Source organism: Poromitra crassiceps (genome assembly GCF_964638095.1).
Source record: "Poromitra crassiceps genome assembly, chromosome: 16".
Lineage (NCBI taxonomy): Eukaryota > Metazoa > Chordata > Actinopteri > Beryciformes > Melamphaidae > Poromitra > Poromitra crassiceps.
This window is the reverse complement of record NC_139645.1, coordinates 27283113-27293112: the sequence shown is the minus strand read 5'-3', so window position 1 is coordinate 27293112 and position 10000 is coordinate 27283113. Positions and strand designations below refer to the sequence as shown.

At 48.7% G+C, this 10000-nt stretch overlaps 1 protein-coding gene across 1 annotated transcript in view; it reads left to right on the top strand.

Annotated features, from left to right (window-relative positions):
* phkb (phosphorylase kinase, beta) overlaps positions 1 to 10000 on the top strand; it is a 182443-nt gene that overhangs the window by 131835 nt on the left and 40608 nt on the right. The window lies entirely within an intron of this gene.

The window sequence follows — 10000 nt, the reverse complement described above, 5'->3', positions numbered from 1 at the left end:
ATTCTCCATCACTTCCTGTTTAGCATGAACACCGCTGAACACAGCCCCCCCCTCGCCCCCCCCCCCCCCTCGCCCCCCTTATACAAATCAGTCACACCGTTAGCTTGATTAGCTTTCAGCAACCTGCTATCAATATGCCAGCAGAGCTGGGCATATCGATCCAATCCATCCGTTTGTCAATCCAAGATCTCCTGCTCTTAAGGTCTCCCTCTTGATTGTCCCGTCAGTCAAAGCCGAGCTGATTGGTCGGTTTGATGGATTAGCCGGGCGGTGATTGGTCATGTTGATGGATCAGCTTAGCGGCGCAGCTGTCACTCTGTCACTCTGGCAAATTGGGGATGCATGAGAGCTGAGCGGTGACGGGACGGAGCAGCAAACTATGCCATGAGGTATCGCTCCATCGTACCACTTGAGTAATGGCTGCTGTAATATTGACTGAGCGTCCTGCAGCTCCTCTGTACGTGGACACAAAAGTGATACAGCAGCCGTGTCCAACTCCATTTCATCCCGCGCCACATCGGCATCATGGCTGCCCTCAAAGGGCCCATTTTAAATGTAACACCATATAAATGTATCTAGCCTACTTGTTATCATATTACATAATTGCCTCTGATTCGATTATTATTAGGTTTTAGTTATAATAACTTAATAATTAATAATAGTAAGAATAATGGCAGACAGACAACTATCCTACAACTATGAGAACTAATTAGAATTAGAATTGTATTGCGCAAATAGTATTCTTTGCTAGCTCCCGCAGCAGGCCACATGAAATGAGGTGCCAGGCTGGATTTGGCCCCCGGGCCTTGAGTTTAGCACGTGTGATACAGGGTTTGCTGGTTTGATACGTTTCCTGAAAGAAGCTCCAAGTTGGATGAACAAATTGTTCTGCCTGTCGCTATATAGAGAGGCAAAGTGGAACGTCACTTCCTGCTTTAGCACTGTACCGGAGATTTTCATCCGCCATTTATTTTCCCATAGACATTTCGTAAAATGCTTGTAAAATAGTTGTACTTCGTCGAACCAAACGGTTCAGCTAACGCTATAATCGGGAGAGACCATAGAACATTTCACTCGGACCAAAGCTTAAAAAAACAACATCGAAAAAATATTTTCTTTAAACCCGCATTTTCTTTACGTTTTGGTCCCAGTGAAATGTTATGCGATCTCTCCTGTTTCTAAATATATCTGTACCGTTTGGTTTGAACCAGTAAAACAATTTTTATAAGCATTTTACGAAATGTCTGTGGGAAAATAAATGGCGGATGAAAATCTCTGGTACAGCGCTGAAGCAGGAAGTAGGCAGTCACTTTGCCTCGCCATACTGTTTGTTTCTTGAGCAACACTTTATCTTCACCTGGTTCACTCTGTGCGTGTGTGTGTGTGTGTGTGTGTGTGTGTGTGTGTGTGTGTGCGCGTGCGTGCGTGCGCGCGTGCGTGCGTCTGAGCTGATGAGGAGGGCCAGAAATAACAACACAAATATCCATACATTGATTAATTGATTATTGTGACAGACCTAGAAAATCGTAAAAGTCGTGGAAACCCAAGTATGCAAGGATCAGATTGACATACTTTGAGATGACTGAGGTTTTTCATTGGTTTTAGATAGACCTTAATGTTAAGACGTTTGGTCAACCTATACTGTATAAAAAACATTCTGTCAAGTCGGTCACGCCACCCTACTCTTCTATCTAGCGTGTAACTTCTACCTCTCCTCTGTGTGACATACTCCAGTCATGCTGTCACACTGTCCCCTCCAGACCTAGCCTCATCACCTCTTGGTCATGTCTGTTATTCCATCCACCGTCTGCCCTCTCCTCTCCTCTCCTCTCCTCTCCTCTCCTCTCCTCTCCTCTCCTCTCCTCTCCTCTCCTCTCCGCTCCTCTCTCCTCTCCTCTCCTCTCCTCTCCTCTCCTCTCCTCTCCTCTCCTCTCCTCTCCTCTCCTCCTCTCCTCTCCTCTCTTCTCTTCTCTTCTCCTCTCCTCTCCTCTGCTCTCCTCTCCTCTCCTCTCCTCTCTCCTCTCCCCTCTCCTCTCCTCTCCTCTCCTCTCCTCTCTCCTCTCCTCTCCTCTCCTCTCCCCTCCCCTCCTCTCCTCTCCTCTCCTCTCCTCTCCTCTCCTCGACACCAAGCAATCTATACTGTCACGCCCTTTAGCCACTCTACCCTATCCTTTAGCTCCTTCCTGTCACATCAAGTGCCACCTCCCCTTCCAAGCTTAGGTACTGTGGTTAGATGCCCCGTGATCAATAGGTTTAAGGCTGTTTTGTGGTTAAGACACGTGTCAACAGACTTATGAAACGTGTCGAACAAGATGAGGCTCGAATGGGAGAGATGGAGACTCTGCACAAGCTGTGAACACACACATGAGCTGGAGAAGTTTCAACTCACTCCTGTGTTTATTGCTTTTGGTGCACTTTCAAAGGCCTCGATGTCGACTTGGAGGCCTTTTTACTAGAAGCCCTGCATGCATGTCGACTGTTAGGCTGCAGAACATAGATCATTCTCACCTTTAGCCTATAAGTCGCTACTGAGGGCTCCCCCTCCTCCAGCCAAAACATCTCTGGGCAGTAGGGCTGTCACTTTTTCCCAAAATAACGAACTTCGAAATTCGAAAGTTTTTTGGTAATTTTTTTTTTTGCAGGCCAGGCCACCGGGCATCGGCCCGACGTGCCCGATTATGCAGTCCGCGCCTGCCGGTTACATCGTATAAATATATATAATATAAAATATTAAAAGAATATAAAAAAAAATCCTCAGCTGTCCTCATGGTCCAGTCAGTCAGCTCCTCTCCGCTGCTGTGTTAGCTTGGACGCTCACAGTCACAACACTGCCTCACAAACTTGGCTGCATCCAACTCGAGACAACTTTTCAGACCCTGGAGACAATCTTTCTCAGAAGACACAATAAAAAAAAAAAAATAATAATAATAATAATAATAATACGAAGTTCGAACATGGCAAATTACATTCGAACATGCCCCTCCTCCCCCACATTCGAAGTTAAATTCGAATAAAAAGTGACGGCCCTACTGGGCAGTATGAAACCTGCTGGGGGTTTGGGTTGACGTTTCAGAGCCTCGATATTGGTAGGGACGTGTCCCTAGCATCCCTACCCAAACCTACGCCCATGCCGTCGCTCAAACCCTGGTCTCTCTTCCCTCTAGCTTCCGCCCCTCGTCTTGCTGTGTCTCTTATCTACTCTCCCCCTCCGCCTTCTGCAAACTAAACCATGGTGTCATCATTTCTCCAGGCTGTCCTCTTGCCTCTAGGCCTCCTCCTGTACCTTCTGCCCCTCTCCTGTTCTATCTGTCACATGCGTATCTCCACCTCTATAGGCCTACAGTACCTCCTGCACCGAGCCAACCCTGCCCTCGAGGCCTCTCGTCTGCCTGCTTCACTGTCATCTCTGTGCCTTTGGGCCGTGTGATGGAGATGCAATGAGCCGGAGCCGGGCGGTGCACAGCGGAATATTCAATCCAAACCCCAGACAGACGCTCCTGCCTCGGCCCGGATCTGTTTATCTCAGAGTCATCGCCGCACGCCGTTTGACGGTGTTGACAACAGCCACCCGACGACGGGAGAGCGCCAATTACATTCTGCTGTTTGCTGTCGGCGCCGCCCGCGCGCTCGCCCCACAGCTTATCCCCTTGCCGGGCGGGCGATAGATGCGGCTCTCGCGTCTTCTCTAACTCACGTCTTCTCTCACTTATATCTGCCCGCCGGCGACGTCTTCTGATGGGCTTCTCTCCGAGTGCCGAGGTTACGAGCAGCGCTCCTGTCAGGCATCTAATGAGCTCCTAAAGAGGCACCTTAGACCAAAGGCTGGAGGTGAACTTCACATCTCACACCCTGCTGTCCATCGGGCTCCAGACTGCACGGGGCAATGGCGTTGCTGCGTTCCTTTAACCCATTGATACCTGATGCAGCATTTGTGTGTGTATTCCTTTAAGACCGCGAACCGCGTATGATGCAGTTCGCGGTCTTAAAGGGATACACACACAAATGAGGGATATACTGTACATGCGAAATGCTGCACCAGGTATCAATGGGTTAAAGCAAGCGGCAAACGCGTCATCTCTGACCTACGTGTGTGTTCGAGCTTCAAGTCGCAAATCCAGGGATGCTAATAGCGTAGCAGCAAAGTGGCTGAACCAAATGATAAACAACGTGTTTTATTAATATTCGTAATCAAATATACATTTTTAAATTCGAATGTGAGCATTATGAACGATTATTCGAATATGCGAATATTCGAGGACAAGCCCTAATGCAAATGACTGGCTCATTTTAACACACATTTCAGAAAAATCGCTCTTCACGATGTCAGCAGAGTAATTGGCTTTGTCGCCTGGCATGTGGCCTTGTGCCCTAAAAACAAAATGGTGACCCTGAAGGCCAGATGGCCACGCCCCTAAAGTGACCAAATTCCCAGCCTGGTCGTCCCGCATTGGCGTGTGACCAAGAAAGCCTGCCCCCTCGCTATTTTGATGGGTTGCATTCACACTACGCAGGGGGGTACGCATCACCCCAGCAAGAGAGAACAAACACAACTCTAGTCCCTTCTTACCTCATCAAACTGCACTTTGTCTCTTTGCTAAATTAAAAGTTTGTAGCAGTCAGACTTTGTGCTGCAGTCCGAGCGTCTGAAAGGAGGCTTTGATAGACTGCCTGTGTGCTTCTTCATTAGTATTCTGCAGACAGGAGGCGCTGAGTGCAGTCAGAGGTTCTGCAGACAGGAGTTAGCTGAGTGCAGTCAGAGGTTCTGCAGATAGGGGGCGCTGAGTGCAGTCAGAGGTTCTGCAGACAGGAGGTGCTGAGTGCAGTCAGAGGTTCTGCAGACAGGAGGAGCTGAGTGCAGTCAGAGGTTCTGCAGAGAGGAGGAGCTGAGTGCAGTCAGAGGTTCTGCAGACAGGAGGCGCTGAGTGCAGTCAGAGGTTCTGCAGACAGAAGGAGCTGAGTGCAGTCAGAGGTTCTGCAGACAGGAGGTGCTGAGTGCAGTCAGAGGTTCTGCAGACAGGAGGTGCTGAGTGCAGTCAGAGGTTCTGCAGACAGGAGGAGCTGAGTGCAGTCAGAGGTTCTGCAGACAGGAGGTGCTGAGTGCAGTCAGAGGTTCTGCAGACAGGAGGTGCTGAGTGCAGTCAGAGGTTCTGCAGACAGGAGTTAGCTGAGTGCAGTCAGAGGTTCTGCAGATAGGGGGCGCTGAGTGCAGTCAGAGGTTCTGCAGACAGGAGGTGCTGAGTGCAGTCAGAGGTTCTGCAGACAGGAGGAGCTGAGTGCAGTCAGAGGTTCTGCAGAGAGGAGGAGCTGAGTGCAGTCAGAGGTTCTGCAGACAGGAGGCGCTGAGTGCAGTCAGAGGTTCTGCAGACAGGAGGTGCTGAGTGCAGTCAGAGGTTCTGCAGACAGGAGGTGCTGAGTGCAGTCAGAGGTTCTGCAGACAGGAGGAGCTGAGTGCAGTCAGAGGTTCTGCAGACAGGAGGAGCTGAGTGCAGTCAGAGGTTCTGCAGACAGGAGGTGCTGAGTGCAGTCAGAGGTTCTGCAGACAGGAGGTGCTGAGTGCAGTCAGAGGTTCCAGCTTCCTCTCCTCCAGGTCTTGTCCTTGGCTGGTCGGGCAGAGGGATTTGCAATGGCACTTAATCCTCAATTAACAATTCCCTCTGTTTTTATGCCGACCGAGCGTTTTGTTCTTTTAGCGTAATCATCTGCTAATTGTTGAAGGCGTTGCTTTCTCCTGGTGTGTTCTGTGTGGGCTTTTTCTCTCCTTCCCAAAACAGGGAAGCGCACAGGAGTGGCACAGCACCACCTCCTGGTGGACTTGCGGTACAGCGGCGGTGTTGAGATGGGTGAATGCAGTGCCACATGTAGTTTCACAGATCAGGCAGATTGGGAGCTATTTAACATTGGTGTTTACTGGCTGTCAGTCACAAGCAGCGTTAAAAGTAACATATTACATGTAATATATTACTTTCAGCAGTAACTCAGTCATATAACTTATTATTACTTATAGGATTTTAGTAATATACCAGTTACTTTATCAAGTAACTCAAGTTACAAATTGAGTTATATTTTATTAAATCAAAGCACATTATTATTTAAAAAGATACAATCATTTCCTAATCAAACTTTGTGGTTTTATGCAAATAACCACTATATATGGCAATAACAAAGGAAAAGAATAACATTTAGTATTTTGGATTGTTTACACTGACTTCAAGGCGTTGAAATTATTTTTCGGGATGGTTCCGATGTCATTCTGCTGCTGCTGTTGTTTTGGTAAAAGTAATGCAAAAGTAGTGTAGTAAGTAACGAGTTACTCTACACAGACAGTAATATTGTAAAGTAACTTATTACTTTCAAATGAACCTAACTAGTAATATGTAGTATATTACATTTAAAGTAACTTGGCCAACACTGGTCACAAGGGGATATACTGTAGTGGCAGCAACACACCCGCACAAACAGACTAGAGCAAATATAATGTATGTACTCTCTCTCTCTCTCTCTCTCACACACACACACAGACACACGCAGACACACACAGACACACATGCATACACACACACACACACACAGACACACACACACACACACACACACGCATACACACATACATAGGGCTTTCACTCTGGCAGGGCTCCATGCGGTCCCGGTTCCCAAACCCAAATTTGAACCAGCCGGCACGTTCAAACCGAAAAAAATAATTGGTTCGGAACCTGAAAAGTTGGTTCTCAGCGGAACCAAAAAATACTTTTTTCCTTGGGAACCGTGACATCATCAGTGGGCGTGTCTTATCCTAGGCTGTGAAGATGAGCAGGAAGGAGAAGAAGGCAGTGACAACATGGAGAAAAATAATTTGCAGTGGTCTCCTGAGGAAACCAAATGTTTAGTGGTGATTTGGGCATCTACCGAATTTCAAGAAAAGCTAGAAAGCAGGACAAGAAAGAGCAAGTCGTATGCCGAACTTGCGGAAGAGATGACCAAGGCTGGGTTCACTCGAACGCCAGACCAAATAATTAATCAAATTTAAAAAACTGAAGAAGTACGACCGAATAACGTCCTCCCACTGTGGTTCCGCTTAAACTGGTGTGAAAGCGGCCTGGGTTGCCAGAATTCACCAATGTTCTGAGACTCCAGAATGGAGCTAGAACCAGAACCGTGTCTGTCTGAAAGCGGTACACAGACATACACGCGCATACACACACACGCACGCACGCACATGCACGCACGCAGGCACGCACACACGCACACACACACAGACACACAGACACACACACACACACACACACACACACACACACACACACACACACACACACACACACACGCAGAAGGCAATTGTGGTTGCGTTGCGGTGAGTGTCTCTCCAGGGAAGCAGAGCAGGGAAATCAATGGCCATCTCCTCTCTCTTTGCATCTTTGAACGGAGTGCGTTTTGACAGCAGGGCCTCCGGATACTGATCGCGCATTCTCCCCGCTGCCGTCCGTAATGTGTTTCAGAGACGCTCCGGAGGGAGAAGGGAGTGAGATATCTCTCTATTTATCTATCTATCCTTCTGCCTGACTCGCTCACTCGCTCGCTCTGTCTGTCTGTTCAACTCTCCACCTGTGTGATTACCACTGCTACAGCTCATGCACAAAAGCTTCAAGTGAAAGCGCAGTGTTGTCGGTGACAGCCAGACCAAACATCTCAACATATAAATTGAGTCTTGATTTTCATTGTTAGATTATGATTTCGTGCAGAATCCCATGACAGCCTGTATTGTATATAGAGAGACAACAGCCAAACTGTGATCAAAATAGCCTATATTTGTTCTACATTCTCCAATTGTGTGTAAATGAGTTTAGCAATTCTTACATTTCCTGGAGAACCCCCCCCCCCCCCCCCAAAAGGATCCCTGTGGTCCTCGAACCCCACGTTGAGAACCCCTGCTCCAGACATCCTGTCAACTTTCATCTGTATCACCTCACCTCATCACTTGCGATCTGACTGGACTTGACTGTGTTTCACGTGGGCACTGTGCGCCTGCCTGGCTTGACTCTAGACTAAATTGATATGAATAGAGATGAGTCAATTACATTTGGCTCCTACGTCTGCCATGGACTGCCTGTCGCTGATACAATTACATTGTGTAGAAAAGATGAAGCGTTTCCATAAACGCCTCCTCCCAGGCTCAAAATGACCCCCCTCCCCCCCAACTCTCCATCCACAATTGATATCAAACCTGCCTGTGAAAGTAGAACAGGAGGCTTCTTTTGTGCTGCTGTGACCCGGGCAACCAAACGAGTCCGATGCCGTTTGACTTTCTGTCTTTAAAATCTCATTTTCTTAAAACAAGTGAAAGATGTGTCCCGCGGCGGTGAGATAATTCCCTTTCTTTCCGGTGCAGATTCACTTGTTTCAGGAATGTTGTCAGCCTCAGTGTCTTGAAACAAGGTGAAATATGGCTGATTGTTCCACGAGCAGCAAGGAAATGACAAGAGACTCCTTCAAACAATTAGCTTTGTAATCAGTTGGAATGATCACGCCTCGCTGGCAGATGTGTTAAGAAGAAAAGTACGACCCGGACATCTGGATAGTGCAGCGGTAGATTCCCTACGTACCAACACAAGGGGTCACAGGTTCGAGCCCCCGTGTTACCTCCGGCTTGGTCGGGCGTCCACACAGGCACAATCGGCCGTGTCTGCGGGTGGGAAGCCGGATTAAGGGTATGTGTGCTGGTCGCTGCACTATAGTGCCTCTTCTGGTCGCCTGTTAAACGATTTTCAGACGGCAGCCCATCTTTATTGTCACACGAACACACTACAACACATGCATGCGGCCACAACACACACTCATGCTGACGGTGGCCAGTGAAATATGTCCTCTGCATTTGACCCATCCAGGCTTGTCCTTTCCTCCAGGGGGCAGGCCAGGAGCAGTGGTCGCTATTTCTTTCCAGCACCCGGGGACCTTCATTGGACCATCATTGGACCAACTTCAGATGTTGTCGTCACTGGTCGGATGACGATCTTCTGCATGTTTTTAGTGGGGGGTTATGTACGGAGGAACCCCCTGGGGGGTACGGGGAGAACATGCAAACTCCACACAGAAAGGCCCTTTTGACGAGAAAGCCCACCTGGGCAGTAGGCACTGAAGATATGGGGGGGTCACAACTCCAGCGCCCACAGCGTCCCAGCTGATAATCGAACCCAGGACCTTCGAGCTGTGAGGCGACAGCGCTTACCACTGCCCCACCGTACAGATTCACCACCGTAGTAGATTCCCTTACTTACCAAAACAAGGGGTTGCAGGTTCGAGCCCTCGTGCTACCTCCGGCTTGGTCGGGCGTCCATACAGGCACAATTGGCCGTGTCTGCGGGTGGGAAGCTGGATTAAGGGTATGTGTGCTGGTCGCTGCACTATAGTGCCTCTTCTGGTCGCCTGTTCTGGGGGCGAGGAGAACTGAGGGGGAATGGCGTGATCCTGCCATCCTCCTGCTGGTGAAACTCCTCGCTGTCAGGTGAAAAGAAGCAGCTGGCAGCGGAGTTAAGATGGGTGTTGTGTGTGGTTTTGTATAGTGGACCAGTTCTGCCGCCTCATGCAGAGAGCTTTCAAATGGTTTATTTGTTCTAATGAGGACTCCATACTCTCAGCTGTGCACACATTAGGCCTAAGTGTCTGTTCTTATGGGCCACTGCATCAAAGTACAACACAGCGTTATCAGCGCCGTGCGCATGGCTGTGCTTGGCTCCACTAAGCAGGCCGCTGATGGCAGCGCAGGGACCTTTCATTATCACCACCTCTCATAACTTTACACGGAGCTAATTTCAGCAGCTAGCTGTGCCTTACGTCTCCTAACTTTACACAGAGCTAATATCAGCAGCTAGCTCGGCCTTAGGTCTCATAACTTTACACATAGCTAATATCAGCAGCTAGCTGTGCCTTAGGTCTCATAACTTTACACAGAGCTAATATCAGCAGCTAGCTGTGCCTTACGTCTCCTAACTTTACACAGAGCTAATAT